Genomic DNA, 17619 nt, shown 5'->3' on the forward strand with positions numbered 1-17619 from the left:
CGAACAGTCAGAATAGCAAATTTTTTCCCAGGGAAAAATTTGCTGTCCCGACAAACATACACACAACTCAAGTACACCAAAATAAGTAATCTACACACATACACTTCACAAAACCCTACACTAAACCAGACATACACCACTAGCTATCCACTTACCTTAACCCAACCCTAACCCTAAGGTCCCTAACTATCGCACACTCACCTTACCCGCTCCCTAACCCTAACTCACCTACCCCACCCTAACCCTCACGTCCACACAATCACACATTTACCTGACCCGTGCCCTAACCCTAACTCACCTAACCCATGCCCAGTCGCATACTCACCTTAATTCGCACACTTACCTTACCCCGGTCCATAACCTTTGCTCCACAGTTGAGGAAATAGCGAAGCTGCAGAAACGGCCCATTGAATACTTTCCCTAGGAAAGTATTTGGTGTTCTGCAGCTTCACTGTTTCAAGCGTTCACTCTACTGGGTTCGATATTATAACATTCAAAGTTTTTGAACTTCGATGTTATAATATAGACCCACTGAACCAATCCCCAGGAGACCAGATCATATTCTGTCACCACCAGCAGGAAGGGAGTTTTAGAGTAAGGGAGTACCTGTGAATGTCATGGTCATGGTGGCAGCCACTAAGAAGGAACTTGCTGAACAAAATTCTACTGTCCATCCCGTAATAGGGAGTCTAGGGCTTTGGACATATTTAGGAAGCATGTCTATGCTTCAGCGACCTTCACTCTTAGGTCATTGAACTACTTGGCACATTTCAGTAGGCTGCCAGGAGATTTGATAAAAGAACTGTCAAATTCTCTTTCAGGGACCACTGTTGCTGAGACTCAGGCTTCTGTGGTCTCAGGTGGCTACCCTACAGTCCATTTCACATTCATCCATGAAGCTTATCTCTCAGGCAGCTCAGGGTACCTCAAGGGCACTGGGTTCAGGCATTTCTATTAGGAGGCATGCCTGGATGAACTTATGTGATTTTGTGGAACCCTTCAAGACCACTTTTGTCAATATTCCCTTTAACGGAACCTCTTTATTCATCCCCAAAGTGAAGGACACACTCTCCAGGTGTGAAAAAGATAGAAAGACTCTCTCTGCTGTGGGAGTACCCCTCAAAGGACATTCTCTAGAAACCTTTGAGTAGAATGCAAAATGTGGTTCAAAACTTCTCAGGGTCTTTTCCAAAATACACATGGAGACATTTCCCCCAGAAGCAGAGGGGAGAACTCAAATGGAAGTTGCTGCTCACGTGGCAGAGGTGGCCCACAAATCCAAGGGTTTAGAGATTCTTTGTCAGACAGACCCTATCAGCGCTCCCGAAAGGAGGCCCCATTGTCCCCCAATGGATGCAATCAGGGGGTCATTTATCCCTACACCCGAGAGCCTGACTATATATCACAAAAGATACGTGGGTGCAGAGGATCATTTCCAGAGGTTATACAATTCCCTTTTCCCTTCCACTTCCATCCTCATGCAAGTTTACCAATGTTCCAGCCAATCAGGGGAAAACAGCAGCAGTAGAAATTCAAAAGCTGCTAGGAAAAAAAAGAGTAATCCAAAACATCCCACCAGACCAGGTAGAATCCAGAACTTTCTAAAGATTCTTTTTAGTGACAAAGAAAATAGGGGACTGGAGACCAATTTTGGATCTCAGCAACTTGAACAAATAAGTTTGACACACAGTGTTTTGGATGGTCATGGTTAAGTCCATTTTGCCCTTTTTGGGCAAGAACAACTGGATGTGCTCAATAGACCTTCAAGACATGTATTATCACATAAAAATGAACAGACAGTCCAGAAGGTGCTTACACTTCCAGTTGGGAGCCAGTCATTACCAGTTCAGACCCTTGCTCTTTGGTCTCAGCACAGCCTCAGAGTATTAACCAAATGCTTGGCAGTGGTAGCGGCTCACTTGCAACTGCAGGGATTCCGTGTGTTTCCATATCTAGACAACTGGCTCATCACTGCCCCAACCAGGCATCTACTCATAAGAGAGATAGATCAAGTATTCCAAACTTACTCCCTTCTAGGGATTGCAGTAAATTAGAACAAATCTCAGTTAGAACCTTCTCAGATACTGGAGTTTATAGGAACAGTTTTCAGCATGGTATCAGTAACAGCTTCTCTTCCTCTAGTGAGAGTAGAAGCTATAAGATTCCGGGTCAAAAAAATAGTTCACAGTATCAAAATTTCACTCTGTTTGATTCTTCAGACCCTGGGGTCAATGTCATTTGCCATAATTTTAGTTTCCAGAGCAAGATTTCATATGAGAATTCTTCAGTGGATGCTAGCAACACAATTGTCAATTCTTTATCAATGAATGTCAGTCAAAATAAGAATTACTCAGGCATGCAAGAATTATCTTTTGTGGTGGATTTGATCAGAGCAGGTTCTAGTAGGCCGTCCTTTCATTCTCCATCAACCCAAGACCTTAGTGACCATGGACTCATCCCAGATTGGTGGGGGTACTTCCAGGGCAAAACAATCCAAGGCATTTGGTTCCCAAAAGAGGAAAATATGCATATCAAAGTCCTGGAGATGAGAGCAGTGCTCTTAGCATTGCAGGCCTTCCAAGACACTCTCTCTTTCAGGACAATTGCTATTCAATAATAAACAGAAAAGTAGGAACTAGATCTTACTCCTTGTGTCAAGAAGCACTCAGGGTGTGGCAATGGGCTATCTCATCCGACTGCTTTCTAATGTGTGACAGCAGACAAATTGAGCAGGTCCATTCTACTACCTCACATGTGGTCTCTCTACATGAAATTGACTAAAATATTTTTTCATCAGTGGGACCTGGCTTGCTGAGATCTTTTTGCTTCTCCCCTAAACAACAAGTGCAGCAGTCTTTTTGTCCTGATCCCCCCCCCCACTGAGAGAATCACTGAGGGACGCTCTAGTCCATGACTGCCCCCCCCCCGGTCTCCTCTATGATTATACCCCCAAAAAGATCCCAAAATTTCTGCAGAAAGCTGCCAGGTTGAAGAGCAAAATCATTCTCATCGCACCTTACTCGCCTTGACAGATTTAGTTTCCCTTTCTTTGGCCTCATCTGCTTTATTCACCTTGGATTCTGGATCCAGTTCCAAACCTTCTGTCTCACCTGACAGGCATGGTTCACCTGGATAGCTCAAACATAAGGCTTACGGTGTGGTTTCTCCACTTCATTTAATATTCAGACAACCTATGCTCTCTTCCCCTGTCCATCATATACTTTTATCTTCCCATAAAGCTTCTACAAGAAAGCTTTACAGAAGTAAATGGAAACAATTTCATTTTTGGGGTGCATCAGAAACACACTGAGAGGCAGTGAAGAGTTACCGAATAGCTGGGTAACTACAGCAGAACTAGTAAGGGAGACTGCTAGAAAGGTGCTTGATGTGACATCTGGACAGAGGAAGGAGGACAAGGAGACCTGGTGGTGGAATGAGGAAGTACAGGAGAGTATACAGAGGAAGAGGCTGGCAAAGAAGAAGTGGGATTGTCAAAGAAATGAAGAAAGTAGACATGAGTATAAGGAGATGAGGCACATGGCAAAGAGAGAGGTGGCGAAGGCTAAGGATAAGGTGTATGGAGAGTTGTATGAGAGACTGGACACTAAAGAGGGAGAAAAGAACCTATACCGATTGGCTAGACAGAGGGACAGAGCTGGGAAAGATGTGCAGCAGGTAAGGGTGATAAAGGATAGTGGGGGAAATGTACTCACAAGTGAGGAGAGTGTATTGAGTAGATGGAAAGAGTACTTTGAGGGGCTAATGAATGAAGAGAATGAGAGAGAGAGAGAGAAGGTTGGATGATGTGGGGATAGTGAATCAGGAAGTGAAACAGATTAGCAAGGAGGAAGTAAGGACAGCTATGAAGAGGATGAAGAATGAAAAGGCTATTGGCCCAGATGACATACCAGTGGAAGCATGGAGGTGCTTAGGAGAAATGGCAGTGGAATTTTTAACTAGATTGTTTAATGAAATTCTGGAAAGTCAGAGGATGCCTGAGGAGTGGAGAAAAAGTGTTTTGGTACCTATCTTTAAGAATAAGTGTGATATGCAGAGCTGCAGTAACTACAGAGGGATAAAATTGATTAGTCACAGCTTGAAGTTATGGCAAAGAGTAGTGGAAGCTAGGTTAAGAAGGGAGGTGATGATTAGTGATCAGCAGTATGGTTTCATGCCAGGAAAGAGCACTACAGATGCAATGTTTGCTCTGAGAGTGTTGTTGGAGAAATACAGAGAAGGTCAGAAGGAGTTGCATTGTGTCTTTGTGGACTTAGAGAAAGCATATGACAGGGTGCCTAGAGAGGAGTTGTGGTATTGTATGAGGAAGTCGTGAGTGGCAGAGAAGTATGTAAGAGTGGTACAGGATATGTACGAGGGTAGTGTGACAGTGGTGAGGACTGCGGTGGGAGTGACAGATACGTTTAAGGTGGAGGTGGGATTACATCAAGGATCAGCTCTGAGCCCTTTTTTATTTGCAATGGTGATGGACAGGTTGACAGATGAGATCAGACAGGAAGCCCCATGGACTATGATGTTTGCAGATGACATTGTGATCTGTATTGAGAGTAGGGACCGGGTTGAGGAGAACCTGGAGAGGTGGAGATATGCTTTAGAGAGGAGAGGAATGAAGGTCAGCAGGGCTAAGACAGAATATATGTGTGTAAATGAGAGGGAGGGTAGAGGAATGGTGAGGATGCAGGGAGTAGAACTGGTAAAGGTGGATGAGTTTAAGTACTTGGGATCAACAGTTTAGAGTAATGGTGAGTGTGGAAGAGAGGTGAAGAAGAGAGTACAGGCAGGGTGGAATGGGTGGAGAAGAGTGTCAGGAGTGATTTGTGACAGACAGGTACCAGTAAGAGTGAAAGGGAAGGTCTACAAGAGGGTAGTGAGACCAGCTATGTTATATGGATTTTAGACGGTGGCATTGACAAAAAGGCAGGAGTCAGAGATGGATGTGGCAGAGTTAAAGATGTTAAGATTTGCACTGGGTGTGACTAGGATGGATAGGATTAGGAATCAGTATATTAGAGGGTCAGCTCAGGTTGGACAGTTTGGAGACAAAGCAAGAGAGGCGACATTGCATTGGTTTGGACATGTGCTGAGGAGGGATGTTGGGTATATTGTGAAAAAGATGCTAAGGATGGAGCTGCCAGGTAAGAGAAAAAGAGGAGGGCCTAAGATAAGTTTTATGGATGTGGTGAGAGAGGACATGCAGGTGGTTGGTGTGACAGAGCAAGATGCAGAGGACAGGGAGAAATGGAAACAGATGATCCGCTGTGGCGACCCCTAACGGGAACAGCCAAGAGAAGATGATGATGATCAGAAACACATTGACCCTTTTTCATCCCCTGTAGAAAGTGTCCTTGAGTTCTTGGTGACAATTTTCAGTGAAGGAGCCAGCTCCTCAACCATTAGAGTTCAATTGGCAGCAATCTCTAACTTCCATATTGGATTTGAAAATTCTTCCCTTACTTCATCTAAGCGTTGTAAGGCCTTCTTGAGAGGTATTCTTTTACTGAGACCACCTTATGAAGACCCTACTTCACCACAGGACTTGGTTATACTACTCCAGGCCTTAATTCATGCCTAAACTTTTGACCTAGAAAACAATCTTTCTAGTAGTCATTACCTCAGCCAGAAGAATTTCTGAACTTCAGGCATTGCCTCTAAACCTCCTTACTTGATTTTTTCATAAGGAAAGGATAACATTACAAACCAATCATTCCTTCCTTCCTGAGGTGGTGTCAGAATCCAATATCAACCAGTCCATCAATCTGCCTGTCTTCTTTCCAAAATGTGAAAACAAGGGAGTATACATGTTGCAATTGTTAGATGCTCATAGTTACATTTCTACTTGCATAGAAAAAAAAGAAATTAGAAAATCGGATCAACTATTTATCTCCTTTGTAGACTACAAAATAGATAAATCAGTTACAAAGGTAACTTTGGCAAGATGGCTTACTGACTGCATATTTTTTGGTTACAATAAATTGGGTGTCTCATTACCAAAACCTTTAAGAGCCCACTCAATTAGATCCATAGCAACTTTGTCAGTATTTTTATGTTGGCATTCTATGGACGACATATTTGCAGCTGCAACTTGGGCAAATCCTCATACCTTTATAACTCATTACAAATTAGATCTGGTCTCAAGGAGACATCCTTGAAATCCTAAAACAGAGAGGTGGCTGGAAGCCAAGCAATCCTTCATCAAAGGAATCTGTGCTTCTGGAGGTATTTGGTACCAGCCTGTCTACTTCTTGGGTGATTCTGCCTGCCAATGAGGTCCTCAAATTGGTCTTATGGTGAGCATGGAAGGAGCCTGACTACACTGAGTCCATATCAAGGAAGCCTGACAAAATTATGACCCCTCCGGAAGACAAATAGTTCTGGTCCAAGGGCCCCCTTTTTGATGCCATGGTCATAGCAGTGACCACCAGAAAGAAACTAGCTGATGAAAGTTCCTCTGTTCACCCCCGCCCCCAGCAAGGAGTCATGGGTGAAGGACAAGTTTGACAAGCATGTCTACACTTCAGGAACCTTTTCCTTGAGGTCCCTGAACTATCTGGAACAATTCACCAGATTACAAAGGGATCTGATAAAGGAACTGTGAGATACCCTTACAGGAACTGTGTCTGAGGAGGTGAAGGACTCTGTCAACTCATAGCTGACAACCCTACAATTGATATTGAACTCGTCCATGAGACTTATCTCCAGTGTGGCAGAAAGAACCTCAAGGGCAGTGGGTTCAGACATAGCCATCAAGAGACATTCCGGGAGGTGCTTGTGTGACTTCACGGAGCCTTTTAATTCTATGTCCGTCAATGCTCCTTCTGATGGCACATCTCTCTTTGACCCCAAAGTAAAAGATATGTTGTCTAGGTGTAAGAAGGATGGAAAGAGCCTTTCTGCTATGGGGGTGTGTTTTACCATCTTCCAAAGATCATTCTCGAGGAATCATTGGGGAGGTGGAAACCTGTGGTTCAAGAAATCACAAGAATCTTTCTAGGACACGTGGAGTGTCTTACTCCAAAGGCAGAGGGGGAAACTCAAATGGTAGATGCCACCCTCAAGGCAGATTAAGCCCACAGCATCAAGGGTCCAGAGAACCATTATTTGGCAAACCCTTCCAGCGCTCCTGAACGGAGGCCCGATTCTTCCCAGAGAGCCTGGATAGAGCTAACAAACGATACTCGGGTGCAGAGGACCGTATCCAGAAGATGCATAATTCCATTTTCCCTTCCTTCTCCAATTTCCAGAAAGATTCCCAATGTTCCACCCAATTAGGGGGATTAAGCAGCCATTCAAATACAAAAGCTGCTAAACCAAAGATTCATCTAAGAGGTACCCCCAGACCAGAAAGGATCCGGAACTTACTCAAGATTCATTTTTTGCCAAATAAAACAGGGGACTGGAGACCAATGCTGGATCTCAGCAATCTAAGCAGATTTGTTCTAAAGACAAAGTTTGATTCTTCCACTTTTGGAAAACGATGACTAGATGTGCTCAATAGATCTCAAGGATACGTACCATCATATAAAACTTAACAGGCTATCCAGGAGATTTTTGCACTTCCGGCTAGAAGTCAGTCATTATCAGTTCAGGGCACTGCTCTTTGGCCTCACCACAGCTCCCAGGATATTTAACAAATATGTGGCAGCGGTAGCAGCTGCAGCTCACTTGAGACTGCAAGGATTCTGTCTGCTTCCATACGTAGATGACTGGCTCATTACTGCTTCAACTAGGCATCAACTCATTATGGCTAGAGAAGAAGTCATCAACACTTGCACAAGGTTAGGAATAACCATAAAGTTCGAGAAGTCAAATCTAGAGCCAACTCAAATTCTAGAATACATAAGAGCACTACTAGACACAAGGTCAACAATAGGCTCTCTTCCCCTTCCCAGAGTTCAAACTTTAAGGTCACAAGTCAACAAGATACTTTGCAGTACCATAGTCTTGGCTCACCTGGTCCTACAAGCTGTAGGATCAATGGCGGCAGTGATAACCCTTGTTCTGCTACCCAGATTTCACATGAGATTTCTCCAATGAATGTTGGCATCTCAGTGGTTAATTCTTCAACTACACTTATCCAATCCAATACAAATTACCAACTTGTGCAAGAAAAGTCTAATGTGCTGGATCCAATTAGATCAATTGCTACAGGGTCATCCCTTTCTCCCCTTGCAGCTGAGAACCATAGTGACCACGGTCACTTCCTAACTAAGGTGGGGGGGCATTACCTGGGAAATACAGTCCAAGGCATGTGAACCCGCAGAGAAGCCAATTTGCATATCAATGTACTGGAGTTGAGAGCAGTGCTTTTAGTATTGCAAGCCTTTCACGATGCTCTGCCATCAGGAATGATTGCAATCCAAACAGACAATAATTCAGTGGTTTGTTACATCAACAAACAAGGAGGAACCAGATCATACCCCCTATGTCTAAAAGCACTAAGGGTGTGGCAATGGGCAATATCTTCCAACTGGTTTCTCTTAGCAATGCATATTCCAGGGAAATCCAACATGCTAGCAGACTAGCTGAGCAGGTGCATACTGTTACCTTATGAATGGTACCTCAACCGATAATTGTCAGAACAAATATTCTGCAAATAGGGCAAGCCTTGCTGTGATCTCTTTGCATCTCTCCTAAACGACAAGTGCAACAAGTATTTTGTCCTAATCCCCCCACAGGGGGAGTCACCAAGGGATGTTTTTCTCCACAATTGGCCCTCCAAATTACTTTATGCATATCCCCCCAATTTCCCTAATTCTGAAGTTTCTTCAGAGAGTTGCCATGCTGAAGACCAAAGTCAAACATATTGCCCCCTTTTGGCCTCAACAGATTAGGTTTCTCATCCTGTGGCCTCACGTATCTCACCAACCTTGAATTCTGGACCCAGCTCCAGACCTCCCATCTCACCCAACAGGTATGACACATCCAGACCTTCCAAACCTGAAACTGACAGCTTGATTTCTCCAATTCCAATAATAGACAGAAAATGTATACACTCTTCCCCTGTTCATCACATCTTGTTGTCTTCCCTTAAGCCATCCACTAGGAAACTTTAGGCTAGTAAGTGGAAAAGATTTGTACACTGTGCTCTTTAAAATCCTGAGACCTTTTCACAGCCCCAGTTAGTCATGTGCTGTTCAAACAAGGAGCCAGTTCTTCAACAGTGAGAGTCCAGTTGGCAGCAATTTCAAATTTTCACATTGGATTTGATGGCCATTCACTAGCCTCTCATAAACTATGCAAAGCCTTTTTGCATGGCGCAATTCTTCTTAAACCCCCTTTTAAAGATCCTACACCACCGTGGGATCTCAATCTGATACTGCAGTCCTTGATTCTACCACCCTGTGAGTGACCTTAAATTTTTGTTTTGGAAGACCTTGGTTTTAGTTGCCATCACTTCCACCAGACAAATTTTGGAAATTCAGGCATTGTTGGTGAAACCTCCATATCTCATTTTCCATAAGGATAGTGTCTCCTTATGGACCAATACATCTTTTTTGCCCAACGTAGTATCACATGTCAACACTAATCAATGTATTAATCTACCTGTCTTCTTTCTGAACTATTCCAACAAAGGAGGATACTTGTTACATTTACTAGATGTGCATAGACAATTAAGTTTCTGTCTTCATAGGACAAAAGATATCAGAAGGACTGATCAATTGTTTGTATCCTTTGCTGACTTAAAATTAGGCTCACCTGTAACTAAAGTGATCTTAGCTAAATGGCTTACAGACTGTATTTCCTTTATTTATTACAAACCAGGAATGACTTTGCATTACAAAGTGCGGGCTCATTCTACCAGAGCTGTAGCTACCTCTTCAGTTTTCCAGTCAATAACTTCCATGGATGATATTTGTTCAGCAGCAACTTGGGCCCCCCTCCCACCCACACTTTTATCTGTCATTGTAAGTTGGATCTGGTGTCCAGATGTAGGGCATCTTTTGGCTCAGTGGTGCTCAGAAGTACCCTTCCTTGAATCCACCCAAGCTTCTAAGTAGCTGGGGACTCTGTCCCATCAGTCAAGGACGGAATGAAAATTGACAACATCAGATAAAAAGTTATAAACTTACCATAATGTTCCATCTGTGTTGTCTATTTTCATTCCCCCTCGACCCCCTGCCACCAACCCCCAAACTTTTTTAGGTTTATTCTAGAAGATCGAGAGGATATAACAGCTTGGTTATATTTTTCCAACATAACCAGCTCCAGATGTGGCATTGCCTCTTTCTTTCTCCCTCTCGCTCTCTCGTTATCTAAATTATACATATATATGTATAAAGTTGTAAGAGTATGTCTTTCTTTATTGCTTGCAAACAAGATCTGAGGTAATAGGGAGGATGCATTGTGGGTAAGGGAGAAGCGTAAGAGTTCTGGATTGCTACAAGCTTTTACAGCGGCTGAGTCAGATCCAACACCTCAGATCTGAACCCATCAGTTGAGGGGGAATGAAAATAGACAACACAGATGGAACATTATGGTAAGTACATAACTTTTTTTTTCTAGGTGGTTGTCTCATGCTATTGCTTTTTGATATTCACACCATAACAAGAAACTTCCGAGTTAAGTCAGAGTCCACTCTACAAGGGCTTTGGCTTCTTCTATGTTTTTTTGGATAAGGGTAGACCCGAAATATTCTTGAGGCAGCAACTTGGTCTTCTGTGCACATTTTTACAAAGCACCAAAAGCTGGATTCTTTCTATAGGTCCAAAGAAGGCTTTGTTAAGCCTATTATCCAGGAGCTCCTGAACTGTGTTCCTTCTTCCTCTACCTTTTCCTTCTAATCTCTAGTATTTGTCCCATATAGATTAGGCTACTGTAACAGTGATGTAATGATGAACATGGTGCAGTTGTGTAAGTAAACTTACCATCACAGCAGATGTTCAGATAGATCACTGTTACAGTACAAACACCCAAACACCCTCCTTCCTTACCCCTTCTTTCTGTTTTTTTTTTTTTTTTTGCACCATGGTGTGAGTGATAGAGTATCTACTGTTATGGTAAATTTATTTACACAAATGCATGTTCTCTGTTCTCATGCATCTAGCCTGGGGTAATTACATACCTCTCAACCTGGAATCATCAAATATCTGGACAAGGCCCATGAAAAATAGGTTCAAATCTGTACACTGATTAACATAAAATGTGCATACATAATTAAATAACCCTGCCCACTCCAATGGAATTATGGGATGACAACTTTCAAATGCAAACTGAAGAACAGACAACCAAAATATGGCACCAAAGTCCCCCTGCAGCCATTCCAGTGTCCCATTACCTGGCTATTTCACTCCCTTTACCATAAACACTAATGTGTGCATATTGCTTTACTTCTACAATGATTATTTGGATTTTATTTTTACATTTTGTAGCACAATGCACAAACACGAATAGTATCTGCTAAACAAAGCAATATTATTGTCTCACAATCAAAATATACTTGGCATTAAAACGTCTCTGCCCTTGAAACTCACATTCATTGAAACAGCATAGAAACCCACACCACATCCAAAGAAAATGCATCTGGCCAGTGGTGGATAAAGATTACCTTTGGGCTGTTTTCAAATCATAGGCCCCTTGCACACAAAACAAGAAACATACATGTGTTCTTTGATACACCTTCCTGACTTTATTAAATTATATTCCTTGTATAATACAGCACACTTGTTAGACTTAAGTTAGATCACATTTTAAATTTATAGTTTGAACATTTTTCCAGTAGGCAATACAACAAAATGCATGAACCAATAATGACAAAACTGCCCAATTCAGAACATTTCCATCATAAAAGTCTACTTACACACACACACATACACACACACACACACACACACACACACACACACACACACACACACACACACACACACACACACACACGCACAGACACGCACACACACACACACAAAATTGCATTTTAAATGTATTGTTTGAACATTTTTCTAGTAGGCAATGAAACAAAATGCATGAACCAATGACACAAACTGCCCATTTAGGAACATTTCCATCATAAAAGTGTAAATATATAAATAGAATGACAGTAGTATAAGCCATAGGCATCTTGCACAGCTTCTTGCACTTATTTTCAATTTCAGTTTTCTTTTGTCGGGGGGGGGGGGGGACAAGAGACACATTTTAATCATTGCTTGTATAATTTTGGAAAGTTGCTAGAATAAAACATGTTACCACCATGCATTTAACTGCTAAGGCTTGAACCCAGGACCCTGTGCACTACAGTCAGAAGTGAACAACATACCCTTATGCCAAAATCATCAGCTTCTTGAAAGACAGTTAGACTGAAACTTAAATGGCTATCATTTAGTGAATTCAGTTCTCACTTCTCACCATAGCTCTCAACCTCTTAGCACTAAAAACCTGGACAAAGCCAGTAATGGGGGAATACAGCCCCAAAATAGGAACAAATTTCAAATACTTAACTGATCTTATATTGCAGTTTAATTTGGAATCATTTAAAAGATAAAATGCATTATTTATGTTTTATTCAATTTAATTAGGAATCTTGAAAAAGGCATATGTATTCAAAATAGCACATTCAGTAGCATGAGTTTGTATAAAAAAATTGTGATAAGCAGGTATGCTGTTTAAAGTTACATTGTTATAATAAATAAGCTGGGGAGAAGGTATTCAGCTTTACTCCGAACCCCAATGGAAATGCTTTTATACAGAAACGCAGTATATGATGACAAATTCAAATACAGAAAAGATTTATACTTTTCCCAGTTCAATGTGCTAGCTTTGAGAATTAGGAAATCAAAAACTTGCCTCCCCCATTTTTCTGCCAAACTTCCATACATTTATTTGGTGCATTCCTAACCCATCACCCCTCATTCATCCCAGTCTCTCTTATTTCCTCAGGAAAGGTCTTTTGTGTGTCAGCCATTAACTTTCACTCTGAAAATGCATTCTGTCTTATACTGTTCTAATGCATGTCTTATTCTAGCTTCATAAATATAAGCATTTGCCGATGCCACACATTAGCTTCCAGGTGTTAATTCATGCAGCTAATCAATTAATTACACATTTTAAGGTGTAAACTAAAAGGTTTGCTCAGTTAAGTGACTTGAGCAGAGACACATAGCATGCAGGAGGAGGTTATAATTACCCAGTCCTGGTCTACAGGATTTTAAAAACTATCTCAGTGGATACATCTTTCGGAGGCGGGGGGGGCATTCATGGCAATTATTAAATCTACTTGCAAGTTAAATACTGCTAAAGTAAAATAAACATCAACTAAATAAATAAGCTAGAAAACAAACAGCAACTATAAAAGTACAATATCCTTTGTTCTAAACATATTTTATATTTACCAATATGTACTTTTAATAGTACCTGCTTTGGTTTTCTACATCTTTTTGAAAATCAGCAAGGTAGTAACTGCAAGTAACAAAGGCTATTTGTATCACATCAGACAGGAATACAATGGTGCTATATCGTACCCTGGTACTGACACTTGCATATTAGATGTTTTTTGATCATACTCAATGTACCAGACTGGAATTCAGAAACTTTCAGGAATGATATACAATATGAGCCTGAAATTAAAGAGCCTAGTATTCAGTGAGGATGGCTGATGTATGGAAATAGGAGAGACTCAATATATTTATATATATATAAATAGTGTTGCTGATGCATTGCTGACATGTTGAATATCTCTGAGCTCTACACACACACACACACACACACATACAGACATTGGCAGCTCCGTGTTCTAACTTCTGCCCAGTACCCATACAGCAGTTTCAGTTAGGTTGGTACCTTACTGGGGAGGGTAAATGTGCATTTCAGTACCATTTCGTTTCATGCATGAACCTGTTGGCAGACTCTTTGCATCAAAATTTGGCAATCTTTGGGTTATTTTATTTTGGAATTCAATATGTTAACCACAAGACCACAGTTTCAGTTACCGCGAGCTGTTAATGACTGATCAGAGGGCAAAATAGGCATAAAAGACAGGAAGACTGACATCTTTATAAGAAAAATAAGAAATGGCAAGATAATACCTGAATTTCGAAAAAACTGTTCCTTTACAAAAGTAAATAACGTGGACACAGCTGTTAGTGTATACTGACTTACAGCGGCAACTCTGTGTTCTGTCTAGAACCCATCGGGCTCAAAATGAGCTTAAATCCACCCATCTGGCTCAAAATGAGCTTAAATCCATAACACCACAAGCAGTCTGGCAACAAGCTTAAAATCCATAATGGCACAAGCAGTCCATTGAGCTTAAACAGACGGCAGTCCCAGTATTCAAACAGACGCACTCCCAGCAGCCCACAGATGTCCCTTGAGCTTAATTCTGACAGGCTGATGGAGCTGACGTCATCACGCATGTGATGACGTCAGCTCCAAAAGCGGAGAAATTAAAAAGTTTTAAAAATATTGAAAAAAAAATCGGAAATGAAGGGGTGCCACTCGGGAATCGTGGCACACCATTATTGGGACCCCAAAACTCAGAAAAAAATTAGTAATTCGGGACGGTTGGGAGGTCTGGGTAATTACCAAAAACTTCTTCAAAGACAGGATTTCCTGATATAGGACAAGAGATCCCTAATACACCCCAACATTCAAAATCTCCATCTAACAGTATGGATGATAATTTTTTGATCCCATTAAGGCAGCCTTTTTTCTGAGGATGTGCAGCAACTATTCAAGGAGGTAGAAAACCGACTATTAGAAAATCATAATTAGCCAAACAGGAAAGATGTTCTAGTTGGTGCTGTGAAAGAGAACAAGATCTCTTTCAAGGTGTGGACCCACTGGTTCTTCAGTACCTGTGAGGATTTCTCAACTCAGGCCTAGCATGCACTACTATAAAAGTACACCTTTCAGCTATTTCTGAGTATCTGATGTTGGATAGCCCCTTCTTTTTCATTCCAAGTTAAACAATTTTTGAAAGGAGTTTTACATAGTGGATCAGCTGAAAAATAAATGGCACCTCCTTGGAATCTTAATTTTGTGTTGGAAAAGTTCATTCTTTCCCCTTTTGAGTCTGCAGCCAGTTCTTCTTCTTTGAAATTTCTCACTTGGAAAACTTTTGTACTGTTTCCTCTGTCCTTCGCTAGATGGGTATCTGAATTATGGACTCTAATTTCTATGCAAACTTCCCATATTTTCAGCAAGAACAGGATGAATCTTAGAACCAGCCCTTCCTTTATGCCAAAGGTTATCTCTGAGGTTCAGGCCATAAGAACAAGGTGAGTCTTAGAACCAACCTTTCCTTTATGACAGAAGTTGTTTTTGAGTTTTCATTTAAGTTACACCATTTATCTTCCTGTGTTCTATCCTGAACCCCAAAACACAGGAGAAAGAATCAATTTCCATAACAATTCAGATTTTACTTGGATAGAGACAAACGATTTTAGAACTCCAACAAAGTTTTTGTTTCCTTTGATGAGAATAAGAATGGGTAATCAGTATCTGTAAACAAACTGTTTCCAGGTGGCTGTCTCAGGAATTCCAATTTTTGTTATGCACACTATGCTATAAGTTCCCTTCAGGAAGCCAAAATTCACTGCACCAGAACTGTGACAAATTTTTGCCTTTTTGGAAAGCACAGGACTCTATCCTAGGGGCAGCTACACGGTTTTCTGTGCACACCTTTACTAGATATTACAGGCTAGATTTTCAAAGGTTAATGCAGGATTTGCAAAAAACATACTACAACTTCTAGATTCTGGATCCTCCCCATCCACCAACTTTCCCTATGCTGTGGCAATTATCCTATATAGTCATGGTTACCACATCAATAATCTAATGAGGAAAATAGTGCAGTTGCGTAAGTTAACTTACCATAATTGTAGATGTTTGAACAGGATTCTGTTGCGGTATTAGCACCTACCACCTTTCCCCCTTTTTTTTCTTTCTTTGCTCCTCTTCCAACGGTATGGTGGGGTATCCTACTTCACTGTTGCCTTCCTGACATAATATTATTTTTCTGACTAAACTTTTACAGAGCTTCAGGCTTCAGCCTTCCCGTTGGGTAAAAATGCTCTGATTTTTTTGTGGGCCATACATTCATCTTAAACCAGCATGTACTCGTGTGCTTTGTAGAATGGCCAGACATCCAGTTCTTGGCAGGATACATCCCATATTGTTATGACTACTGCATCAATGATCTATCTGAACAAGTACTGTTAGTGTAAGTTATCTCTAAATTAAACAAAGACTCTTTTTTTTTTGTTATATCTTATCTCTTCCCATTTCCTGCTGTCTATCAGTCCTCTCTTTCTTCACAGCAGCCATACAGGCAGCAATCAAAGATGTGTGGTTAGGCTCCTGGGTACACCCGTTTGAGATTGACATGAGGAGCTGTACCATCACAGGAGCATTCTGTCAACTTCCTTGCCAAGTACATGCTACCAAATGCATACCTTTTAGGGACATCATCAATGACCTGGAGTGTCAAGCCTATGTCCTCCTGTTTTGCAGCCACTGTTGTCATACAAGTGTCTGCTAAAATTTGAGCAGTTTTGGCCAGTTCTTTTCCTCTAGGTTGAGCAAGCCCATGTAAACCAGTCACTATTATCCACTCCACCCCTGCCTGGCTATACCAGTGGCCAAGCCACTGGTTGAACTCAAGTTGTCTGGTTCATAGTCAGGGATTCATCCCTTTATACCACAAAGCCAGGGTTAAGATTAAAGTTCCAAAGTGTATAGTTACTTATATTTTTTTTATCAATAATATATAAGTAAAAATAAGAATAATGCATAAATGAAAATAAATTGCAGCTAAATTAGCTCATGTTCCTGAATATTATGTGAACACATGATAATAAGTCACCTTTTTATAGAAGTTAGGCACATAATATGTTTTAGTTTACATTTGTTTACTTGGTAGTACACAGACATAGATATATATATATATATATATATATATATATATATATATATATGCACAGACATGTATATATATATGTATACATACATATATATATGTGTGTGTGTGTGTGTGTGTGTGTGTGTGTCTAATTTTATATATATGTAGACATATATGTAAAACACACAAGTGCACATACGAGAATGTATGCATATATATGTCATTTAATCTAAACAATCTAGCACAACTGATCTAAACACACTTCATCTAACCCAACATAACTCAAAAAAAAATTAAGAAAAAATGTTTTTTTTCAGGGGTCAATCCCACCTGCACCACTTGCGTGGGAAGCAAACCACACCTCCCCTAATGTATATATAACAACTGCTTGGTAACACCACAGTGGAAGAAAGGGGAAAATGCTGAAAATGCACAACTAGCTTGCACAATCTAGCACTGTCTAGTAAAGCAAACTGCAATATTGCTTATTAATGTATAAGAAAAGTAATATGAGTTATAAAAAACATAAACTTACCCCATCAGAGATATAATTGGTTAAAATGTACTGGAGAATAACATTAGATCAACAGTGATTAGATCACTTTTTTAAACAAACTGTAATTAGATAAAGTGATGGATCATTGGAATGGAACCCATACACATACACACGTACACAGACACACACACACACACACACACACACACACACACACACACACACACACACACACACACACACATATGCACGGATAACAAATGAAGTACAG

The 17619-nt window shown here is 40.9% G+C and overlaps 1 protein-coding gene across 1 annotated transcript in view; it reads left to right on the forward strand.

Moving 5' to 3' along the window:
• RYR3 (ryanodine receptor 3) overlaps positions 1-17619 on the forward strand; it is a 3250282-nt gene that overhangs the window by 1641307 nt on the left and 1591356 nt on the right. The gene's annotated exons all lie outside the window — the stretch shown is intronic.

The sequence above is a fragment of the Protopterus annectens genome, chromosome 6.part0 (assembly GCF_019279795.1).
Source record: "Protopterus annectens isolate FY-2018-M chromosome 6.part0, PAN1.0, whole genome shotgun sequence".
Classification (NCBI taxonomy): domain Eukaryota; kingdom Metazoa; phylum Chordata; order Ceratodontiformes; family Protopteridae; genus Protopterus; species Protopterus annectens.